General features: G+C 48.8%; 1 protein-coding gene and 1 pseudogene across 1 annotated transcript in view; one reads left to right on the forward strand and one right to left on the reverse strand.

Annotated features, from left to right (window-relative positions):
* Nucleotides 1–15,056: 15,056 nt before the first annotated feature.
* Nucleotides 15,057–25,345, forward strand: part of SCNN1B (sodium channel epithelial 1 subunit beta) — a 56,164-nt gene continuing 45,875 nt past the window's right edge. Inside the window, exon 1 of the mRNA XM_045072676.1 lies at nucleotides 15,057–15,223. The gene's annotated coding sequence lies outside the window, so the exon portion shown is untranslated. The remainder of the gene's footprint in view (nucleotides 15,224–25,345) is intronic.
* LOC123389884 lies at nucleotides 18,809–18,891 on the reverse strand (annotated as a pseudogene).

Raw genomic sequence — 25,345 nt, forward strand, 5'->3', positions numbered from 1 at the left:
GCAAGACAGAAGTTGGGGTGGGTGGGGGGGAAGCAGGCGGTTCTGAACCTCTGGGAGCAACCCCAGATGCCTACAGAATCCAGGCAGCTTCCACGAAGGCATGGTGCAAGCTGGTTATAGGGAGTGGTGTGGACTGTGTCAAACTGGGGGACCGTGCACACCCCTTCTAAACAGGGCAGCCCTTACAAAGCTGCAGCCACTCTCTGCCAAGCTGGAACACAGACTCAGTGTTGCCAGATCGGCTGACTTTTCAGGAAAAACTGAAAATCCTCCCCAGCCAGTTAAATCTACCACTTTTTAAATACTGGCAAAGGAACCAAATCCAGGTGAGCCTGGGACATCTTGTGGGGCCAGAAAGCAAAGGGGAGCTTATCAAAGACTATTTAGGGTCAAGGTCAAGTCAAGAGGACACAGGGCCAGGCTGCCAGGGCTCCCACTTGACTGAACTCGGTCATTTTTTTAAAAAAAGATTTTATTTATTTATTTGACAGACAGAGAGAGAGATCACAAGTAGGCAGAGAGGCAGGCAGAGAGAGAGGAGGAAGCAGGGTCCCCGCTGAGTGGAGAGCCCGATGTGGGGCTCAATCCCAGGACCCTGAGATCATGACCTGAGCCGAAGGCAAAGGCTTAACCCACTGAGCCACCCAGGCACCCCGAACTGGGTCATTTTTAAGCATCAAAAAGAAAAAATGAATGCGTGATCCTAGAATGGATCCCGGAACAGAAGAAGGACATTACTAAAAAACCAAAACCTAAATAAAATTGTGATGTTAAGATAATAGTAATGTATCAGGGCACCTGCCTGCCTCAGTTAATAGAGCATGTGACCCTTGACCTTGGGGCTGCGAGTTCGAGCCCCACGTTGGGAGTAGAGATTACTAAAAATACAAAATCTTTTTTAAAAAAAGATAATAGTAATGTATCAATACTGATTTCTCAGTTTTTTTAAAGGAACCACAATAACGAAAGATGTTATTATTATTACCTGGATAAGAGCATATGGGAACTCTCTGTACTATCTTTGCAACTTTTCTATAGATCTAAAATTACTCCAGAATCAAAGGTTATTTAAAGAAAATAATGAGGGGAGCCTGGGTGGCTCAGTGGGTTAAGCCTCTGCCGTTGACTCAGGTCATGATCTCAGGGTCCTAGGATCGAGTCCCACATCGGGCTCTCTGGCTCAGCAGGGAGCCTGCTTCCTCCTCTCTCTGCCTGCCTCTCTGCCTACTTGTGATCTTTCTCTCTCTCTCTGTCAAATAAATAAAATCTTTTAAAAAAATAAAGAAAATAATGAATGCAACTGGATGAAACACCTTAATAGTCTTTTCAAAGATCACTGAGTTCCTAATGATACTCAGAGAGAGAGAACGAGAAGGAATTCGTCACCATTGGAAGTGGCTGTTGGATCAAATCCTTACCCTGAAAGATAATGATTAAAGAGAAAGAATTGGGACACCTGGGTGCCTCAGTGGGTTAAGCCTCTGCCTTCAGCTCAGGTCATGATCCCAGGGACCTGAGATCGAGTCCCGCATCGGGCTCTCTGCTCAGCAGAGAGCCTGCTTCCCCCCCCCCTCTCTGCCTGCCTCTCTGCCTACTTGTGATTTCTCTTTCTGTCCAATAAATAAATAAAATATTTTTTAAAAAGAGAGAGAAGGAATTTATTTTTTAAGTAGGCTCCACACCCAATACGGGGCTTGAACTCACACCCTGAGATCAAGACCTGAGATAAAGAGTCGGAAGCTCCACTGACAGAGCCGCCCAGATGGCCTCACAGGGAAAGACTTTAATCTGCCCTCGTCAATGAGGGGAGGAAGCTCTTCCTGACAGAAGCATGTCCCCTCATAAATGATGAATGAAGACTAGCACTAGAATTTTACAACCCTGGATGAAATCATTGGCTCAGGATCCATCATCTCCAGAAGCTGAAACCATGAGGTGAAAGGTTCAAGGCAGGCTGGATCATCCTGTGCTGCCAATCATCGGCCCACAGAGCTCCTACTGGTTACAAGTGAAGAAACGGACAGCGCCTAAACCCACTCATCAATCTTAGCTTTGGTAATGAGACAGCCCGTCTCCGAGCCTTCTGGTGTGATTCAACAGGACACCCACAGCACCAACTGGGAAGAATTCTTGCCAAAAATGTCTGGCCACAATCGGATCAGACCTTGAGATCTAGCTTCCAGTGTACCGCAAATACAGGAGCAAAAAGGGTCAAGTTAAGTGCACGGCAGGAAAGCAATCAGCCAAAGCCGAGAAGGGAGAGCGTTCTAGCAGTAAGACAATGCGCTTCGTTTCTCCGACACGTCAATGACCTGGAAAAAAGGGAGGAGAGGCGATTCCAGGCTTAAAGAGACTTGGGAGATCTGATCAAACACAATCTGTGGACCTTGATTGGGTCCTGGTTTGAATCAAGTGTAAAAGACATTTGGGGCAACTGTGGCTATGGAGGGAGTGGATGAGAGCACAGAATTGGGGTTCTTTTTGTTAGGTGTTACAACAGTGTCGTGGCTCCGTAAAGAAGGGTCTTTTTTTTTTTTTTAAGGATGCCTATTGAAATATTTAGGGATGAAAGGGTATTTTGACCATAAATACTTTCAAACACTTCATCCAAAAAAGAAAAAGGACATGCGTATAAAAAGTGATGTATATACGGATATTCCTTATAGGACTCTCTCTACTTTTCTGTACGTTTGAAATGATTCATAATAAAGAACAAAAGACAAGTGCAGGCTGAACAAGCAAATTCACTTAGCCCACAAATATTTACTGAGCACCTACTATGTACCAGGCACTGATCTACGCCTTGGGGTTGTAGGGATTGAAAAAAGTGTTAAGTCCTTGCCTGCTCTCCTGGAATTACACCCCGTTGGGGCAGAAAGAGAATGAAGCAATCAAGCAGGTAAACTCTAATACCTGTCGAAGTGTAACGTCTGAGAAGCTCTACAGAGAAGAACAAGGACGAGAGGAACGTCGATATTGGGGAGATGTTGCTATTTTATAGGGGATAACGGGGGGAGACTTCTCTGAGGGGCTGACATCGGAGCAGAGACCTAAAAGTGAGAAAAACAGCCGCTGAGAGGCCTGGTAGAGGAGCAAGGCGCCTGGGTGGCTCAGTGCGTTACAGCCTCTGCCTTCGGCTCAGGTCATGATCCCAGGGTCCTGGGGTCGAGTCCCGCATCGGGCTCTCTGCTCAGCAGGGAGCCTGCTCCCTCCTCTCTCTCTTTGCCTGCCTCTCTGCCTACTTGTGATCTCTGTCAAATAAATAAATAAAATCTTTTTAAAAAATAAATAAATAAAAGCCATAGGAAGAGCAAGTGCAAAGGCATGAGGTAGCAGCATGCTTCGGGGCATTCAGGAAGCAACAAGGAGACCCACGTGGATCACACAGGAATGCCAAGAGGGCGAGCAGTAGGAGATGAGTTCAGAGAAGCCGTGAAGAAGCAGGGTCAGAAATAAGAGGGGAACTTACACGCCATTCCGGCTCTTACTCTGAGGGAGATGGAAACCATTAAAGGAGGGACATAACCGGGCTTCGGGGTTTTTTGCTATTATTCTGTATGGAATACCTAACCATACAAAAGTAGAGAGAACAGTACACGACACTCACATACCCATCACACAGCTTCGTCTCCGGTTCACGCTGAGTCCCCCACACCCTCCTCACCACCAGAACAGATTATTTTGAAGTAAATCCCGGATATCTTACCATCTCACCTAAACATATATTCATATATATGTATAAATAAAACATAAAGGCTCCTTTTAGAAAACCCACAACAAAAACACCATCACACCTAAAAAAAAAAATGAGTAAGTCCTGAATATTGTAAACTATTGAGTGTTCCATAATTGTCCCAACTGTCTTATCAATAATTTTCATAGTTTGTTTGAATCAGCATCCAAAGAAGAAGAAAGAATCACAATTATTTACAAAGCTCTTGAGTCTATTTTGCTCTCTAGGAATCTCTTTTTTTCTTTCACTTTTATTGAGATACAACTGACGTACAGCACTGTGTAAGTTTAAAGAGTACAGGAAGTTTAAAGAGTACCTGGGTGGCTCAGTTGGTTAAGCATCTGTCTTTGGCTCAGGTCATGATCCCAGGGTGCTGGCATGGAGTCCCCCCCTGGGCCCCCTGCTCAGCAGGGAGCCTGCTTCTCCCTCTGCCTGCTACTCCCCCTGCTTGTGCGCTCTCTCTCTCTCTCTGATAAATAAATAAAACCTTAAAAAAATAAAGTGTACAGCATAGTGATTTGACCTACATAAACTGTGAAATAATTATCACAATAAATTTAGTTAACATCCATCATCTCATATAGATGCCAAAAAAAGAAGGACGGAAGAAAGGAAATTTGGGTTTTTTGTTTGTTTTTTGGTGATAAGAACTTTTAGGATTTACTCTCTTGGCACCCTTCAAATATACCTGTGGCTCTGATAACTGTAGTCATCACATTGTACCTTCATCCCCGGTATTTCTGTATAATTTGAAGTTTGTACCTCTTGTCTACCTCCCTCTGCTTCCCCTACACTCCACCCTCTGCCTTGTAACCATAAATCTTATCCCTTTTTTTTATGAGTTTGGTTTGGTTTTTGTTTATTTTTAGATTCCACATATAAGTGAAATCATACAGTTTTTGTCTTTCTCTGACTGACTTATTTACTTAGCCTAATGCTATCGAGTTTCATTCATGTTATTGAAAATGGCGGGCTTTCCTTATTTTTTGTGGCTGAATAATATTCCACTGCATATATAAACCACAACATCTTTATCCATTCATCTGTCAATGGGCAACTGGGTTGTTTTCATGTCTTATCTATTGGAAATAACACTGGAACAAACATAGGGGTGCAGATATCCCTTGGATAGAGTGATTTCATCTCCTTTGTATTTATACCCAGTAGTGAAATTTCCAGATCATGTGGTAGTTCTCCTTCTAATTTTTTGAGGATCCAGGATTCTCCTTCAAATCTATGTTTCTGTTTTATTTTTCTATTGAAAAAACTGGTTCATTTGTCCTATAGAATTTCCTACCATCTGAATTTTCCTGCTTATATCTCCATGGTATTATTTAACACATTCCTCTGTATTTTTTAAAATAAATTGGTAGTTATATCCAGAGACCTCATCAGATTCAAGTTTACTTTTTTTGGCGGGGGCAGAGAGGCAGGATTATTTCATCGATCATTCATGTTGGGGCACTTTTGTTGGAAGATATATGATGTTTGATTGCTCCTTGTGTCATTATAAAAGCAGCTACAAATGATTTTTTTTTTTTTTTGCCTAGATCTGTTAATTCTTTAGAAGTTTCAAAGTCTTGACATTTCAGGGTACCTGGGTGGCTCAGTGGGTTAAGCCTCTGCCTTCCGCCCAGATCATGATCCCCAGGGTTGAGCCCCACATCTGTCTCCCTGCTCAGCGGGGAGCCTGCTTCCGCTCACCACCACCTCTTCCTGACTCTGCCTACTTGTGATCTCTCTGTGTCAAATAAATAAATAAAATCTTACAAACAAAAACAAAGTCTTGATATTTCATTTTCTCCTTCTTTCATTAGCTGGAATATACAGATATACAGATATGAAAAGTTTCCTGCATCAGCTATTTGATGACCCTGCACAGGCCAAGCAGAATACATGCCTGGCTCTTTCCCTTTATAAATTTTCAAAGTAATGCATTAAGTCCCTAGTGCATTCCTTCTCTCTGGCCACATAGCAAATTACCTACATCGTGGCTTAAAACAATGCACATTTATTATCTCACACTTTCTGTGGCTGAAGAATCCCAGCTTGCTCAGCTGGGTCTTCTGCTGCAGTCTCTCATCTGGCTGTGATCAAGATGTTGGTGGGTGCTGGGGTCCCACGAAACAGCTGCACTGGGGAAGGATCTGGTTCTGAGATCGCTGACTTGGTTGGAGGAGGGTCTTACACTAAGGGTGTTAACACCAAGAGGCTACCTTGGGGACCACCCTACGGTTGTCCTGCCCCACCCAGCAGCCTCCAGACGTGACTGTTGAGTTTCATTTCTTTGCTCAGTATGACCTGGATTATTTAAATCTTTTTTTTTTTTTTTAAAGGCAGCTCCACGCCCAACATGAGACTTGAACTCACGACCCTAAGGTCAAGACTCGCATGCTCTACTGACTGGGCCAGCCAGGCGTCCCAGTATGACCTGGATTATTAAAGCATAAAAGGATTATTCTTGGCTGCTGTGTGGCAACTCCAGGGCAGGGGAGCCTGCTGTAAGCATTGCCACAGCCTCATCCTTTGCTCCCTCCATATTAAATATTATGACTTAAACATCATAATGACACAAAGGCTGTGAGAACAAGCCCCAAGTGAAAAACATTACCCACCTGGAGCACTTTCTGGTGGCTGTTACTGGAAAACCGCAACTCCGACGGAGCAGAACCAGGCTGCGGACAGGACGCCGCCCGGAGCACCAGCGGGACTTAAACCGAGGACCCTGGCTCCAAAAAGCACCAATGAGCGGCCTGACGAACCGGCCATATCGACCAATCAGAACGAGGCCCTTCCAACCAATCAGGACAAGGCCCTATCAACCAATCAGAAGGAGGCTTTTTTTTTCTTTTTTCCCTAATTAGCATATTGGCGGGGAGTGGGATCCTGAGCAGGAGCTAAGACTCGGTTGGGTTCCACCGATGGCTGGGTCCGTCCTGTTAGTGTCTTCCTTCCGCGGGGGCGGGAGCCTCAGTAAAGCCTGTGCCTTTGATTTTTGGGGTCTGGTCTCCTGTCTGTCATTGTAGGGCCCCAAAATCTGACTCTAGGAACAGTACTATGTAAGAGTAGATAGTTGGCTGCTGCCTTTTTGTTGTTGTTGTTGAAATGGTATTGTTCCATATGTGATTAAACTCTAACTTTTTTATTTTTTTAAAGATTTTTTAAAAAATTTATTTATTTGACAGACATCACAAGTAGGCAGAGAGAGAGAGAGAAAGGGAAGCAGGCTCCCAGCTGAGCAAAGAGCCCCATGTGGGGCTCGATCCCAGGACCCTGGGATCATGACCTGAGCCAAAGGCAGAGGCTTTAACACACTGAGCCACCCAGGTGCCCCTAAACTCTGAATTTTTTTTTTTTTAAGATTTTATTTATTTATTTGTCATAGAGAGAGAAGCGAGAGCAAGCCCTACTACTTACATAGTACTGTTCCTAGACAGAGTGGCAGGCAGAGGCAGAGGGAGAAGCAGGCTCCCCGCCAAGCAAGGAGCCCGATGTGGGACTCGATCCCAGGACGCTGGGATCATGACCTGAGCCGAAGGCAGCCGCTTAACCAACTGAGCCACCCAGGTGTCCCTAAACTCTGAATTTTTAAGGCCAGATAATTGTTGGCTTTTTAAAAGGCTGCTCGGCCTGTTGCTGGCTGTGGCCCCCCACTAGCCAGAAGGGTTTTGTCTCTTGGTAGACGGAGCCAAAGGAAGGTCTCCTGTTTTCTTTCCCAGCATGAAACTGTGATTTCAGGCCACCTCAGTAGCAATTAAGTAGCTTCAAAAGTGAATCTGACTCATTAAACACTCAGCTGTCTGGGAGGACTTGGTCCTAAACTAAATCAGCCCCTCCTGTTCTTTTTTTAAAGTGTAAACGATGTTTATTAGGGTTTTTCAAGCTTTTATTTTTTATTTTTTTAGGATTTTCAGGTTTTTAATTATATGAGTGATATATGTAATACTACTTTTTAAAGATTTACTTATTTAGTTTAGAGAGAGAGTGCGCAAGCAGGAGGGGCAAAGGGAGGGAGGGAGAATCTCGAGGCGACTCTGCACCCCCTTGGCAGAGCCCAGCATGGGTCTTGGACTCATGACCCCGGAGTCCCCACCTGAGCCCAAACCAAGAGCTGGATGCTCAATTACTGATCCACTCAGGCGCCCCTGTGAAAATACTACTTTTTTAGAAAAGTAATAGAGCAAAAGATAAAATTAGCCTAGACCACCCCACCTCTCTTTCCTCCCTTTTGTTCTGGGGGTAATCATGATGAACAGTTTGGCGTGTATTCTTGCAAAACTCTGTCTTTGCATTTACATAAATATATACTAATTAAAATGAATTCTTTTGTTTTATATGATTTCTACGTAAATAATGTTGTATTTCAGGCATTGTTCTGCAACTTACTTCAGTATCTTCAAAAGTGAGGAAACCTGGGGAGGAAAGGCCCAGTACAGGGAATATAATCGATGATACTGGAATATCATCGTACGGTGACAGATGGTAGTGGTGAGTAGATCATAATGTATAGGGTTTTCAAATCGCTATACTGTACACCTGAAACTAATGTAACATTGTGTGTTAATTACACTTCAATAAAAATAATATTAATCATTTAAAAAATAAAAGGGCATATAACAACAACAAAGACTGACTCATTAAACACCCAATTGTTTGAGAAGATTTGGTCCTAAATTTTCTCACACCCAGCACATTATGTCAGCTACCCCTGAAAGATACACCCAGAATCTAACTACTACTCACTAGCTCCATGCCCTTCACTCTGGTCCTTGCTTCAGCTCTTGCCTTCCTATGATCCATTGTCAATAATTCTTATAGAGTGAGTCTCTTCAAATTCCGGTCAGATATACCCAGAATTACTGAAAGCAGGGACATGAGCAGATATCTGTAAACCCACATTCATTGTAGCATTATTCACAATAAGCAAATCCAATGCCCATTAGCAGATGAATGGATAAGCAAAATATGTCATATATACATACAATGGAATATTTCTCACTCTTAAAAAGGAAGAAAGTTCTGGAGCACTGGGGTGGCTCAGTCGGTTAAGTGGCTGACTCTTGATTTTGGCTCAGGTCATGATCTCAGGGTCACAGGATTGAGCCCCACGTCAGGCTCTGTGCTCAACTACAGTCTGTTTCTCTCTTTTCCTCTGCTTCTTCCTATGCTCTTGTACACTCTCTCAGGTAAATTTAAAAAATCTTTTTTAGAAAGGAAGAAAGTAAAAAAAAAATAAAAAGGAAGAAAGTTCTGTCACATGCTACAGCATGGATGAACCTTGAAGACATTATGCTATGTGAAATAAGCCAGACATAAAAGCACAGATAGTGAATGATCCCACTTACATGAGTAGTCAAATTCATGGAGACAGTAGAATATTGGTTACCAGAGCTGGAGGGACAGGGGCCTGGCTAATTATTGTTTAATGGATACATTACTGTTTAATGAGTTTCAGTTTTGGAAGACGAAAAAGTTCTGGAGGTGGGTAGTGATAACGGTCAAACAACAACAAGAACATATTTAGTGCTGAACTATACACTTAAAAATGCTTCAAGTTGCAGATTTTATCTTACATATATTTTATCACAATGAAAAAAAATACATTAAAAATTTTTCATGACTCAGGACTGAAGTTCCTACACTGACCCTCCTCCGTGTTTTGACCCCCCTCCCAACTTCCTGCAGCCCCCTCTTCTAGTTCACGTCTACTTCAGACACACTGGCCTCTGACAGCTCCTCAAACACACCAGGCTTGCTCTCTGTCTCAGGGCCTTTGCACTTGCTGTTCCTTCTGCCTGGTACATTCTCCCCGATATCTGCAGGGTTAGTTTCCTCACTTCCTGTAGGGTGACCATCCTATTTAAAATTCAACCTCCATCCAATCTCCTTTGGCCTGCATTTTTTTCCTCCAGAGCAGTTATTACCATGTAGAAAAAAGACTGTCTTATTTACTGTCTGTCTTCCCTCACTAGCATGTAAGAGTGTTACAGTGTTTTCAAGTTTCCAAGCCACAATCTGACCTTTCTCAGGATTCCCGGATGCAACTGAAAACCTCAATGGCAAAGTTGGAAGTTTGTTCTCAGATCTTCTTCCCTAGGTAAAGGCGTCCCGCAGAGCAGATTAAATTTTTTCTCTGGGCCAGGGCAGAGAGAAAAATGGAAAGGTATGTGCTCCGAGTGACCAGGTGAACCCTGAGCGCCAGCCTGGCTGTGCCCTGTGGGATCTGGGCTCTGTGGTTAGATTTCTGGGAACAAAGTGAAAACTGCCAGGCTTGGCAGGGGCCAGAAGCTTTTGAGGCTGGTTGGAAGGCCAGGCCAGGCAGGGACAACCGCACTCATATGCCCACAGGGCAGAGACAAGTGGGCAGGCCGGTTGTGTCAACACTGGGCACCATGGGAGTGGGGGTAATGGGGAACCAGGGCCCACTCAGCTGCCATGCAGTTGCAGACGGCCCAGGCCAAGCAGCAATGGAAGCCCTATGTCACCAGTCTACCTGACGGCTTATTTTCCAGAGAATCAGGAAGTTGATTTTTATGTGCTATTTCCTGACTTTTAAACATGGGCTCAAAAATTATTTTAATCCCATGTGGTCTGACAAAACATGTTTGAAAACTGGATCTCCCCCATTCCCCACACACCCCAGTCTAGGACTACCAGTTTATAGCTCTGTGGTTTAGCAATAAGCCTGAGAACGCGGACCTTGGTCGCTGAGAGGCCTGGTTTTTCCACGGTTTGGACAAATTCCTCGACATCTGCAAATCTGTTTATCTGTAAAATGGGAATGAAAATAGAACCTGTCGCATAAGATCATTTGGGAGGATGAAGGAGATATAGCACACATGGGCCTGGCTGGTAGTACCAGAGTTCCATAATGCTAGTTGCAGGAATTAGGCTGGAAGGGCAGAGGGCCTGGGGGAATTGAAGGTAGAGAAAGAAGAATAACAAAAAGGACAGCATGGTGTCAGCTGTGTGCTGTGGTCAGAGCCATGCTGTGGACTGCGGGAATGAGACCCGGAGATCCAGACATCCGCTTTCCACCCTTGGACTCAAACTGCCAACCAAGCCAGAGCTCCCGCAATCGGGGCCTCCAGACCTGAAGGTGGCGCTGCATCTCCAAGAAGCTGTCTGTCTCAGAGGGAGATGCACGTCCGAAGCCGCCACTTCCCATCCTGTACTTAAACACCTGCAGCCTCTCTTTGAGCCTAACTCTGGGATTTTACACCTGCGCTTGTCCTAGCTTATTTACTTTAATTTGGGCCCGGGCATTCCAGACTGTCAAGGTTCTGTTAAAAAAAAAAAAAAAAGTACTAACTGTCCCTCCTGGTTCCTTTTGTAGTTTGGATAACATTTTCACCAGAATCAGGAGTCTTTCGGGGACAAGCAACAGAAACCCCAACCCAAGATGGCTTGAGAAAAAAAAAAAGGGGGGGGGGAATGTATAGCTCCAGGCACCTACAAGGTCCAAGGGTAGGGCTACCTTCAGGTTGTGCTTGATGTGGGTCACATGACCAAGCCGGGACCCAGATGACCTGTCGTCTTTCCGGCTGGGATTCATTCCTAATCAGCCTCACAGCTGGAGCTCCAAGTCTGAACAACTCAGAAGCCAGTGGTACTCCGAAGGAGAAGTCTCAGTATAGACTTTCACTGGGTTAATCTGACTTGTGTCATGTTCCCTCCTTTGAACCAATCAGCATCCCAAGAGGAGTATAATGTGCAGATCGCGGGGCTGGGGCGTCTCAATCCTGAATGGGCTAGTGATGAATGAAATGAACATCTCAAAATATCTCAAAATATGGCCGAGGGATGAGGAAGTGGTGATTACCCTAGAGCTAAATCAGGTGCAGTTGCCTGAAGAAGAATGAGTGGATGATCAGTGCCTCACTCCTTCTGAAAAGGAAAAAATAAATAAATAAATAACCGTATTTTTTATGCAAAGTTTTTTTAAATAGTAGTTATATAGTACAGCATCAAACACCCCATTGATCACCAGGTCTGGCTTGGCTGATCTTGGATCCCCTTTCCTATCTTATTATCTTCCACAAATGCATTCACCTGACTAAAGAAAGCAGAAAAACTGTTCTTCTATAATAGTACATAAATATTCTATATAATTGGGGGGGGGGTACTTAGAGGGTACATTATGGAACCAGAGTTCCATAATGCTAGTTGCAGGAATTAGGGTGGAAGGGCAGAGGGCCATCATGAATCCACCCAGACATGAATTCATCTAACTGTGCCATAGGTCTTCAGCTAGAAAAAGTCTTTTTTTTTTCCTTTAATTTGGCCACATGATCCATAGTTCTTAACACCTGGTGAAAGCCCACGTGGACGTCCTCTGATATCCTTAAGACCAGAGCCCCAGTCCAAAAAGCCCCAAGTTCAATCTTCACGAACTCAAGCCAACTGAGAGAACACAACTCTCTTTGTTCACAATTGTTTATAATACATATCTTAAAATTGTTTAGCCTAACATCACCAGTCCATGGTTCCTAGACAACCCAATGCCAGCTCCTCCCACACTGGACATCATGACTCAGAGAAAGACACATCATCTGTACAAAGCTGCCCACAATAATATCATCCTAGAGAAGATACATCCCAATAATGTCCACCACCAGAAACTGGCCAGGAAAACCCAGGGTGTGAACCAAAAGGAAAACCCTCCCATAGAACATGGATTGGGTTGGACCATATAAGATTGCCATTATGTAGGTCAATGATAATAAAATATTAACAATTTCATATGGCCACAACTGAATCTACTAGGGCAGTGGTTTTCAAAGTGTGGTCCACAGACTTATGGGGTTGGGGCAAAGACCCGGTCAAGAGAAACATAAGATCAAAATTATTTTCATAATAATACTAAGGTGTTATTTGCCTCTTTCTCCATGTTGACATTTGTGCTGACAAAAGCAACGGCAACGGTAGGTAAAATTATGTGAAATTGTATTTCCTTCATAATATTTCAACGAAAACACATAAGGCAACAGACCGAATACAAAAGCAGATGCCAGAATCTAGTTGTTCTTTATTAAGCCAGATATTAAAAAGAAATTTGCAAAACTGCTAACCAATGTCCTTCTTCCCACTAATATTTTTTTGTTATGACAAATATTTTTCATAAAAGCATTTTAATTACATTAACATGTACTGGGTTTATTATTTTTATATATTTTTTAAAGACTTTATTTATTTGACAGACAGAGATCACAAGTAGGCAGAGAGGCAGGCAGAGAGAGAGGAGGAAGCAGGCTCCCTGCTGAGCAGAGAGCCAGTCTCGGGGCTCCATCCCAGGACCCCGAGATCATGACCTGAGCTGAAGGCAGAAGCTTTAACCCACTGAGCCACCCAGGTACCTCTCCTTAAGGTATTTTTAAAATTTTACTTGAAGTAACTAATACTGTACACAGCCATCTGCTGCAGCTAAGTACACAGGCTCTGGATTTAGACTATCTGGGTTCAAATCCCAACTCTGACACTTCTAGTTGTGTGACCTTGGGCAATTACTCTACCTATCTACACCACTTTCCTCATCGATAAAATAGGGATACCTATTGAACCCCATGAGGTTTGAAGTCTGTGGACATCCATATACATAGACTTTGTTCTTGTTAAGTGCTATATAGTATTCCATAGAATAAGCATGCCACATTTTATTTCATTATTTCTCCACTACAAACAATGGCAATAACAAACTTCCTTCTACTTGCAAAGGTTCACAGATTTAGTGTCAAAAATCTTTTTGATTGACTCACTTTCTCCAGCAGGGCTCAGCCTCTAGAAAGTTCAGTCTCTCTGGTAGACAGAACAAAACCCTCCCAAAGATGCCTATGTTCTCATTCCCAGAACCTGTAACTGTTAAATTACGTGGCAAAGGGGAATGAAGATTGCAGGTAGAATTAAGTTAGGCAACCAGCTGGCCTAGCAATGGAGAAATTATCCTGTGTTATTCAGGAAGGCCAAATGCACCCATGAGGGTCTCTAGAAGTGGAAGAGGGTACAGAAAGGAGAAAACTAGGGGCGCCGGGGTGGCTCAGTGGGTTAAGCCTCTGACTTCCACTCAGGTCATGATCCGAGGGTCCTGGGACTGAGCCCCACATCAGGTTCTTCCCTTAGCAGGAGTCTGCTTCTCCCTCTCACTCTCCCTCTGTGCTCTCTCTCTCTCTCAAATAAATATACAAAATCTTTTAAAGAAAGGAGAGAGTGAGACAGATAGTGCAGGAGGGCTCAGCTCCGTATTGCTGATTCTAAAGATAGAGGAAGGGGTCACAAGCCCAGGAATGGAGGCAGTATTTACAAGCTAGAAAAGACAAGAAAAGAGATTCTCCCCTAGAGCCTCTAGAAGGAACACAGTCCACCCACTTCTTGATTTTAGGGGTGTTGGATCTCTGACCTCCAGGACTGTAACATAATAAATTCATGTGTATTAAGCTAATACATTTGTCCTTACTTGTTAAAGCAAGAGAGAAAAGGAATCCAGTCTCTCCCACAGGTGGGATGGAGAAGGCTAACTTTGGGGGGTTTGCCAGGGATGTGTGAACCACCCGTCGAGGATATTGGCAAGAAAGTGGCTGAAACGATCTTCCTTGGAACCTTGACCTGCTGAAGAGACTAGAGGAGGAAAACAAGTGAGGACAGGAGGAAAGGGGAGGGCCTGGCCGGGAGTGGAGGCTGAAACAGGGGTGCGGTGGGAGTCCAGGGAGGAAGCCCCGAGGCCCCAGCGGCCCGGGGAGCCTGTTTGAATTTCTAAGGCAGAGGCGGGGCCTTCAGGGAATGGCTGGGATCCAGGAGTGACCTTGGAGGGGGCGGCTGAGTCAGAGAGAAGGAGAAGGTCACTGGGACACAAGAGGTGAGCTAATTCCATCTCCTGGGCCCGCGGAGGTTCAGGGACAGTTTGGGGGAAATCTCCTGCAGGAGTCTGTCCTTGCAAAGCTTCTAAAATCCCCAGCTGGCCCAGAGGGCAATCTGCGGGGGTGCGGGGGGTGCGGGGGGCGGGGGGGCGGAAGGGACAGGGGTGCCGTGCGTTGCCTGCCTGTGCTGCGTCTGGGTACCCCGTGGGGTAGGACCGAGCCGTTAGGGTGTGTGTAGCCTGCGATGTGCCGGGGAAGGACAGCCGGGGCAGGGGACCCACCGCACATATTGCGGCTTCCGTGGGTGTCGTGGGGGTCCGGACGTGCGCAGAGTGTGGGGTGCGCACGTCGGTGGTGGGGGTGTCGGGTGTTGTGGGGACGTGGGGGTGGCACGTGGGTGCGAGTGGGTGTGCCCGACCAGAAGCTGGGCGGCCCGGGCCCTGGACGCGGGGGTGGCCCGCAGTCGGCGCCACCAAGCTCCGCCCGCGGGCGCTCCCGGGCTTCCCGCCCCCTCGGCTGCTCCCTCCCCGTCCCCGTGGCCGCGCGCGCTCCCAGCCCCGGCGCCACAGCCTCCCCGGCCACCACCGCCGCCGCGGCCGCCGCTGTCACCCTCGCCGTCCGGAGCCGCAGTGGGAAACAGGTATGACAGCGACCCCGGGCGAGCGCAGGGGGCGCCCTGCCGCCGCGCCTTCCCCCGCGCGCTCCGTCAGCCCCGCCTCAGTTTCCCTGGGTGGGTGGGGGCGCCCGGGCGCCGCAGGGACCCGGCTTGGGGGCACCGGGGGAGGACCGCCTGGTGACAGAAAACCTTGGAGCGGGAGGCGGAGGGAAGGGGAGGACCCGGCGAGTCCCAGGAGGGTCGCGGTGCCGGAGAAGGCGGAGAGGGCCACGGTGTCCTGGCGCGGAGGGGCGGGGTGAGCTGTCGTCCGGGGAGGGTGACACCCGTGAAACCCGTGAGCGCCGACTCACCGCCGCGTGTCGTCAAACAGAACGGCGAGACTTCAGCCCCAGAGCATCCCAGGCCCGTGGGCCTCTGCGGTGTTCCCATTTCACAGACGGGGAAACTGAGGGGCAGAGTGTGGCCAGCCTTGCTGGTGTCCGGGTGACAATTACTGAGCCCAGAAGTCTGACCCCAGAGCCTGCGTCTTGGCCTCTCTTGTCAGCGGCCCCTGGGGGCCCCAGGGTTGGGCCTGGTCTCTGCGTGGCCCCCTGCTGGGTGGGAGTTCTGTAGTCCTGACTTTTCCGCTGGCCCAGGCAGGAGATGGTTGGGAACAGTGGGTGTGTGGGGCGGCAGGGAGCAGGCCCTTCCCACCGCAGCATGGAGGGAGAAACTGAGGCACGGAAAGTTTAGGCAGGAAGCGGCAGAGCGGCTTCCACGCGTAAGAGGCACAACAGCTCCCTTGCTTCATTCCCACCCGGGAGCCGGTCCAGAAGCCAGCGCTTGTCTCAGGCAGCAGAGCCCTCTGAGAGTCCACTGGGGGACTTGTGGAAATGCCTACCTGAGGACTAAGCATCCCCGTGGCCCCCACCTGGCATCCACAGTGACTCAACCTACCTATACTGAACTGTGATTCCAGCAGGAACACAGGGACCCGTCCACCGAGCCCTTTTGGCTGTAACCTTCCAACTCCTGCCCTCCCTGCTTCCCGAAGGTATCCACCTTTGTAACTCGGGGTGTTCCTTCTGGACCTTTCCTACACCTATGCAGTCACATAAGTGCATACCTACAGAAAATATATAAAATGCTTAGTGATGCTGTAGACAGAATATGTAACAGAAATGGGATAATCTATCCATATTCTGCAACTTGGACCCCCCCCCCCATCATTTCTTTGAGAGTTACCTGTTGTGCATATAAATCTAACTTGGTCATAAAAAGTAGGGGGCTTGGGGTACTTGGGTGGCTCAGTTGGTTAAGCGGCTGCCTTTGGCTGGGGTCACGATCCTAGGGTCCTGGGATCCAGCCCCACATCAGGCTCCCTGCTCGGGAGAGAGCCCGCTTCTCCCTCTCCCTCTGTCTACTACTCGGCCTACCTGCACTCTCTCTCAATCTCTCTCAAAAAAATAAGTAAAATCTTTTTTTTTTTTAACTGGGCCTTTAAAAAAAATGATTTATTTATTTTAGAGAGAGAGAATAGGGGGTCGGGGCAGAGGGAGAAACTGTAGCAGACTCAGTGATGACCCATAGCCCAGAAGTGGGGGCCTCATCCCCCCGCAGCCAAAAGCAAGAGCCTGATGCTTGACCCCTCCACCACCCAGTGTCCCACAGGGGCTGTTTTAGATTTCAGCTTTTTCTATAAGTTGACATCTCTGGGTTAAGTAGGATTTTTGTGCTTTGTCCTAAACTAACTTCAGAGGATCTCTATTTGCAGGCCAACATCCTCTCTTCTCCATTACACATGTGCACAAACGCACACATGTGCACCGGGTGCACACACATGCACATGCGCACACCTCGTGTACCTGCGTGCCCGCATATACATGCTTTCATGCAGGTCTACACGATACACGCACATGTGTTCACATGTGTGTGCACTGCACACAAGCAAACCCACGTCCATAGGCGCAGGTGCACATATGCACACTTCTGCCTGTGGGCAGGGACAAGCATGGCACCCCCTCTACCTGCCATCTCTGCTGAGCCCAGAGGCCAGGGTCTGAGGCGTGCCACAAGCTCTGCCTGTCCAGGCTCCAGTGGGCAGAGTTCCCAAAAGGGACAGCCTCCAGGGATCCTCTCTGGATGTCCCCAGTAGGAGCCAGGGTAATTAGGAAATGTGGCTGGCAGATGGGAATGTCCTGGGTCTTATTTGTGTCCCACACACTTTCGCGTTCCCGTCCGGGGGATGAGCGTGTGAGTGTGCGTGTGCTGGAACGTGTGTCAGCATTTTGGTGGAATGCCTGAACACAGCCGGCTGGGGAGAAGCTGGAAGCGGGTGGCGCTTGTCCTACCATCCCACTGCTTCCTAGCCTGGGCAGTGCCCTCCCCCTGCATGAGCCGCAGCTTTCTCATCCGCACCCGGAATTGAGGACGGGGCAACCTCCCGAAACTGCGGAGCGCATCAGTGGGATGACGAAACAAAACACTCACCCAGGGTATCGTCAGTCCTCGGTAAGCAGGAAGTGTCGTCCTGGACACGGGAGACCCTGAGATGGTCCCTGGGCGGAGGAGACGCTCCGAGTCACCACCGGGCTGTCATTTCTTGTGCACACCCCGAGGCCAGGCTGGAGAATCCTGAGTGCTGAGTGGGCTGGAGGATGAGATTCCTGGTTGTTGAGCACCAGGCTCAGCTCAGAGGCACCCAGAAGCAGCAGGTGAATTGTGCTTCCTGCCCCGTGCGAGGGCACAGCCGTGAAGTGAGTCGAGGTCCCCACCTTTGAGATACAAGAGACAGCAGAAGTTGCCAAGGGCAGCCTGTGGGCAGCCTTTGGGAGGCCCATCCTGCTCTTTACATTTTAGATTACTCTCAAATTTTAAAAAAGTAGGAGACGTCACATAAAACTCTGTACGTCCGGGACGCCTGGGTGGCTCAGTTGGTTAAGCAGCTGCCTTCAGCTCAGGTCATGATCCCAGCGTCCTGGGATCGAGTTCCCCCACATCGGGCTCCTTGCTCCACAGGGAGCCTGCTTCTCCCTCTGACTCTGCCTGCCTCTCTGTCTGCCTGTGCTCGCTCTCGCTCGCTCTCTCTCTGACAAATAAATAAATTAAATTAAAAAAAAAAAAAAAGAACAAAAAAACCAACTCTGTACGTCCGGATCCCCTCGAGAAATCAAAAGAGCAGACAGCTCCAGGCCCAACATTCAGCTACCCCCTTCTTCAAGGGGATGGGTACCGTCCACACGGTCCCCACTTGGCCCACTCCTCGTTCGTAAAGCACAGCATGCCACAAAATCTGACTCAAAACCTAGACTCACAGCGGGCGTCTACATCTCAGCCCAGCCACAGACCAGTGGTGTGGTCTCGGGGAAACTGTTGAGCATTTTTGTGACTCCATTTCCCCAAAAGGAAAAGTGAGCACTTGCCTCAAAAGGTTATTTTAGGCATTAAATGAGTCCACAACCTAAGCCTCTTAAAACATTGTGTGGTGTACAGGCCTCGCTAAGCGTTGATAATTCTGTTAGCTGTTAGCCACCCAGTCCCTGTGATAGCAGAGTTTGTACTCCTGAGTGCGCTTGATACAAATAAACAATCTGGAAACACAAGTGAGGGAGGAAGAAAGAAAGGAAAGGAATGCTTTGAGGCCCTTTTTCAATTAGCAATAATCGCGCCTCGGATAAACCTCATTGGCTACGATACTGCCACTGCGCAAAGCTGGAGCCCCTTTTTCAAATAAGAAGCTGCCATCCTTGATAATTTTTCTTCCCAAAGACAGGAAGAGGACAGCTTTTCAGGGAAAAGATACAGAGGAGGGGATTCTAAGGTGGGTTTTGAAGGATGCATAGGAGTTTCTCTGGAGCTGTAGGGTGAAAAAGGCTTTGCCCCACAGAGAAGACAGGAAAGGACCTTGAGATCACGATGATGGGGCTTATGGCAGGAAAGGGGATGAACATTTTTTGCGCACCTACTGTGTGCAGCTGTTCTTAATCATCACCCCGCTGGGGGCGGTGCACACCCTCACAACGCCCCTGGCAACGAGGTCTGTGATCCCCCATTTACTGATGAGTCAGAGGCTCAGCGGGGTGAGCACTTGCCTGAGAGCTTGCACAGTGGGTCAGTAGGAGAGCTGGGGTCAGACCCAGATCTGTCCGATTCTAAAGCCCGTGCACCCCCCCCCTCTGAGCATGGTTTCTCCTCGTAAAGGAGATAGTCCTATCAAAACCTACCGCACAGGTTTGTTGTGAGGATTAGACGAGAAAATTAAGGCACAGACCTCGGCACGCGACCTGGCAGAGAGCAGTTGCTCTGTTATTTTCCTTGGAACAAAGCCTGTGTTTCTCCAGACCTCTCAGCCTCACTCAGACCAGTTGGGGGAGTCCAGGGAGCGAATGAATGGCCTGGGCCAGCGGGTCTCAAACTGTGGTCCGTGGACCAGAAACATCCGCGTCAGCATCAGCTGGAGCTGGTTTGAAGTGTGAATTCTCAGACCCACCTTAGACCTATGGAATCACAGACCGGGGCTGGGGCCCGATATTTGACAAACTCTGCAGGTGATTCTATGGGTGCTGAAATTTTCAGGATCCCTGGCCTAGAGGAAAGCTTCAAATGAGACCCCCTTCAGCCAGCTGCGCCCACCTCCCACTAGAATTTTCTCCGCAGGAAGTCCAAAGCTGGAGGATAGGATAGGTCCCCCTCCACGCTGGGCAGTTCCTGAGGGGCCTAGTGGAGGTCCTGGGGCTTTTATTCTTTGGAACTTGCTCTCCTTTCTAGTTTTACAGCCTCTAGTCTGCCCACCTTGAGGGTCTGGGGCAAGATTTGGCTTTTAAGGAGCTGAAAGTAAGGCATACCCCAGGCAGCTGAGGACCATCCCCTGCCCCCCCCCCAAAAAGCCTGTTATTAGAGACCCTTCTGTGCCTAGGGGGCTCGGTGGGTCGTCCGTTCTCCCTCTGCCCCTTTGAGAACATGAGTCCAAGCAGGAGTCCTGAGCAGTGGGGAATGACCCCAGTACTCTGCAGCAAGAGCCATTAAGGAAGTCCCAGGTCAAGTGACAGAGAAGTGAGTCCAGGCTGGGGACAGTAACATACTGTAGAGGACCTCCAGTCCAGAAGCAGGCTCCTTCCATGTGTCCTCTTTGAAGCGCTAATGAAGAGTGGGAGGCAGTCGGGGTGCTTGGGGGGCGCAGTCTGCCTTCGGCTCAGGTCATGATCTCAGGGTCCTGAGATCAAGCCCCACATCGGGCTCCCTGCTCAGTTGGGGGTCCCCATTCCTCTTTCCCTATCCCTACAGGTGTTCTCTCTCTCTCTCTCTCCCTCTCTTATTTTTTAAAAAGGATGGGAGGCAGTGTAGCCTAACGTGTGGAAGCATGGCCTTGCCTTAAAGATCAAAGTTGCTGAGACTGCCTACTTAAAAATCAGTATTTCCTGTATGACCCAAACCAAAAGCACCCATCAGCCTGCATATCAAACTAGTAAAATAATAATAATAATAAATCTGTCACTTCTGTGGCAAAGAGTTAATTTCACGGATAAAGAGCTCTTACAAATCAAAAAGCAAGCATCCCATCCACAAAAGAAAAAAAAAAAAGAGAGAGAGAGAGAGAAAAGGATATGATTTGGCTGTTCACGTAAAAAGAAGTACATAGAAAGAAGCATAAATTCAAACAGACGAAAAGATGCTCAACCACTCTTCAAAAAAAAGAGAATGGCACAGCCAAACCACCGTGATCCTGTTTTCCACCTGCCAGATCCCTGGGTTACGCTCCATGTTGGAAATGGGGGTGGGGGTGACCAGCACGCTCCAACTCTGCCAGTGGGAGCACAGACTGGGGTACCCTCGGGGCAGGGGGAAGTTAGGAAACTGTTGACATTTAAGAGGCCCATACCTCAGGGCTCTGCAATTTCACCTGCAGGAATTTACCCAGTGGATATGTTTGCATTGGGCACAGCATGTTTGAGCAAAGATAGTCAGCGTCGTGCATAAGAGCAGAGAGCTGCAAAGTAAACACTCATCAGAAAGGAGCGAAGTCCAGTAGGTGTGGGAAGAGCCACACAAGAGAATACAATGCAGGGCGCCTGGGTGGCTCAGTGGGTTAAAGCTTCTGCCTTTGGTCCAGGTCATGATCTCAGGGTCCTGGGATGGAGCCCCGCATCGGGCTCTCAGCTCAGTGGAGAGCCTGCTTCCCCCTCTCTCTCTGTCTCCCTCTCTGCCTGCTTGTGATTTCTCTCTGTGTGTGTCAAATAAATAAATAAAATCTTAAAAAAAAAAAAAAAAAAAGAGAGAGAGAGAGAGAGACAGAATACGATGCAGCCATTCAGAAGAAAGCAGTAGCTTCTTTGTTTATGGGTGTGGAACCATCTCCCAGATCTATTGATAAAAGAGAAAGGCAGGGTATGGAACAGTACAGCACTCCGCCATCTGTGCGCAGAGTCCCTTTACAAAAAGACAAGCTAAGCACATATATGTAAATTATTGCATGCACACATTAAACCCTGGGGGACACTCGGGAAGCCTGTGGTCGTGGTTGACTTTGGGGAGGGAAGCACAGAGAGCTTAAGTAACTTGCCTCAGGTCACACAGTGGAGAAATAGAGAGCCAGGGTTCTGACCTCTGGAGGTTAGCACGCCCAGGTTAAGAATCCCTGCATCTTTTGTGTATTCCTACCAGCTCGGAAGATTTCTTCTGCATTTATATTTTGTTATTTACATTATAGAAACAGAATTTTTTAACTTTGCAAATACAAAGTGAAATAAAAAACAGATGATGTTTTTGCAAACTCCTTAGACCCTGTCCCCATCTGGACCTGCTGGTCCTAGTATTTGCTCCAGTGGGCTTTCCAGTCTCCCTGTCCTCATCCTGACCTCCTATGATAGCCCCAGAGATGCAGAGAAAGCACTTGGCGAGGACAAAGTCCTTCAATCCTTGCAGGGTTCCTGTGAGCCAGACCCTCTTGCACAGCTCCATTTGCAGGTGGGAAAAGTGAGTCTCAGAGAATTACACACACTTGACCAAATATTCACAGCTCAGAAGTGATGGCACCAAGGACTGGAACCTGTACAATCCCCCACGGACTTTTTTAAAGATTTTATTTATTTTATTTATTCATTTGACAGAGATCACAAGTAGGCAGAGGAGGCAGGCAGAGAAAAAGGGGGAACTAGGCTCTCTGTTGAGCAGAGAGCCCAATGTGGGGCTCCATCCCAGGACTCTGGGATCATGACCCGAGCCAAAGGCAGAGGCTTTAATACACTGAGCCACCCAGGCGCCCCCGCCACGGACAGTCTTGAGGACTGCAGGGCATGGGGAGTCGTGGACCAGTGGTACCCCCACAACAAACAAACCCCCTTCCTTGCAGACTTCTGGAACAACCTGGGCAGCCTTGCTTCCTCCTGATGTGCCAGGGAGCTCATTCCCGAGCCCAGGTCTGGAAGGAAGGCTAAGACCTGGCAAGGCTGGTGCGCCCTTGGGCAGGAGCTGCTGGAGAGCTGGCTGCAGGGCCGCCTCCCCAGACCAGCGCCCCCGCCCTCTGCAGGCTGATTCCTGTGGCTGATTCCTGCAGGCTCATCCACTGTGGGTCTCTCACCTCTGCTCCACGTGTGGACCTTGTTGATTTTCTAGTTGGAAGTCACCACCTCCCACCCCAGGAAGGATCAGCTTTGTCCTTCCGCCACGGTTTGTGCTGCACTGAGGAGCTGTGCAGGGGCTTGGAGGAGTTTGGTGAGAGGGACCACGAAGGATCTCTCAAATGGAGGGAGGGGCCGCATACTGGGCCAGGAGAGTCCTGGTTGACGGCTGACTGCGGGGGGAGGCCATTCCTGTCCTCAGAGGTCCTCAAAGCATGAGCACTGAGGTTTTCCAGGAGTCCTCGAGAGGCAGTTTGTCCAATTGTTGAGTTTGGGAGTCAGCAGTTGGCATTGGAGCTGGGCTCTGTGTGACCTTGGGCTTGATACTTAGCCTCTGAGCCCCAGGACTGGCCTGTGGCCTGGGGATCGTAGCACCAACCCCCCGCAAGGGCTCCGGGCAAGCTGAGTGTGCCGCACCTTAGCTCAGGGTCAGGGGTCCCTCAGTCACCAGCCCTAGCCCTCTCCCTGCTCCAGTGAACTCCACAAAGGCAGTGCTCCTCTGCAGGGCTTCCAGAACAGAGGAGGGTGGGGCCGTGGGAGGCCAGGAGGAACACCTTCACCTGGAGAGCTCAGGGAAAGTTGAAAGATCAGATCGGGGCCTGGCTGTGTGTGTCCAGGGAGGGGTGATGTTCAAGTGCAGAGCAACTCACACGCTGTTGGAACAGGAGCCGGTGTGACGCCTCTGACACGAGATAACACACCGGTGGCAGCCCGGCCACGGCGGACGGGCCCGGTGAGAAGGTCTCCCCCCGACACACATACAGAAGGCAGAACCTGGAAGAGCAGGGTGGTGGTTGAGGGGCAGCGGAAACATCTCGATCACGTAGGGAGCGCTCCCTGAAGGCTGCAACACTCGTCCTCTGGGGTTTAAACTTCTGGAAGGCAAGGTTTTGTCTGTTTTCTTCACCGCTTTGCCACTGCAGCAATGGGCCAGGCACTGGACCTGCAGCACTGAGCAAGCCACGTCTCCCAGCCCCCAGGAAACCCCTTGGTCCCTCTCAGAGACTCCCTCTCCATCCTCGTTTCGACTCCCACGGGGGCCTACCATTGGCTGAACGGGCGGGGGTGACTTCTTGTCGGGTCTTGTGATCTGGTTGGCCAAAAGCCCCAGCCTAAAGGCCGCTCCCCGAAGCCTGTGTTTCCCTCAAGGAGTGTGGCCACCGCACCAGGGAACCGTGCTGCTTTGCTCACCTTACCCGTGGGGGTGAACTGACTTCAGGGGTCTCTTCCAACACGTGATACGGTTCGTCAGATAAACACTGTTGAGGCCCATGTGGCTTTCTTCTCTACAGCGATAATAATAAAAGCGGACAGTGCTTTTTAAGTGCACATGCCGCGCCAGGCTCATGCGTTACTTCACAGAATCCTTTCAGCAGCCAGGAAGGGTCGGTACCGGTTTTCTTCCCATGTGGCCCCTGGGGACACTGAGCACAATGCAGTGAAACGGGAGGTGTCCTTGTCGGAGTTTTGCGGATAAGAAAAATGGGCTCAGAGAGGTTAAGTAACTCGCCCGAGGTCACACAGAACGGGCGGACGGTGGGGCTGGGACTCAAAGCCAAGCAAACGGTCTGGCCACAGAGCCCCCTTGACTCTCCCCATCCTGCTTCTCCCGGGCTTCCAGGTGTCATTTGAGAAGCGGGTGTGGAGGAGTGGAAAGCTTTACTCCCCGATTTGGTTCTTGAAGTCCTTGGCTCACCTGCGGCCAAGTGTAAGGTTTCAGCTGTTTGGTTCCCAGGAACTGCCCTGGCTCACCGTGCGGGTGAGGATTCCAATCTCTCCCAACAGAGAGGGGCCGCCCAGAGCCCAGCTTGCGTGTGGCTTTGACTCTTAGGGCAGCAGCCCCTCACCTTCCAGGGCACCCAATTCATAGCCTCTACATTTTCCTGGAGGCCTGGCTTCCTCCTGCCCAGGGGCTGGGCCTGCCTCCCAGCAGCTCCGTTTCAAAGCTCAGGCCCAAGGCCTAGAACACCATGCTGGATTTTAGAGCTTGGCAGAAAATGCAGGCTTTTGCTGAAAAAGGAGGCCAAGGGCCTTTCCCCTTTTCTTATCTTTGATTCATGCCTTTCACCTGGCATTTGAGGAGGAAGGTGTACACTTCATAAACTCCAGTGCAGCGGAACCCACTTTGTGGATCCAGGGCACGAGGAGCCCAGATGAACCCAGCACTTACAAGGCATGGACATAGGACAGACACAGCGAGCCACGTTTGACCCGACTTAGCTCATTCAATCTGCACAGCACTCTTATCCGCTAGGTATATCACTGCCGTCCCCCCTGCTGTCATGGCCGTCATCACCTCCATCACGGTCATCATCATCATCACATTCTTTTTTTTTTTTTTAAAGATTATTTATTTATTTGACAGAGAGAGAGATCACAAGTAGGCAGAGAGGCAGGCAGGGGGAGGGGAGCAGGCTCCTGCCGAGCAGAGGGCCTGATGCGGGGCTTGATCCCAGGACCCTGAGATCATGACCTGAGCTGAAGGCAGAGGCTTAACCCACTGAGCCACCCAGGCGTCCCCACCACTTTCAGCACCACCATCATCCCCATC

The sequence above is a fragment of the Mustela putorius genome, unplaced genomic scaffold (genome assembly GCF_011764305.1).
Source record: "Mustela putorius furo isolate JIRA1106 unplaced genomic scaffold, ASM1176430v1.1 tig00004041_pilon_pilon_pilon, whole genome shotgun sequence".
NCBI lineage: Eukaryota > Metazoa > Chordata > Mammalia > Carnivora > Mustelidae > Mustela > Mustela putorius.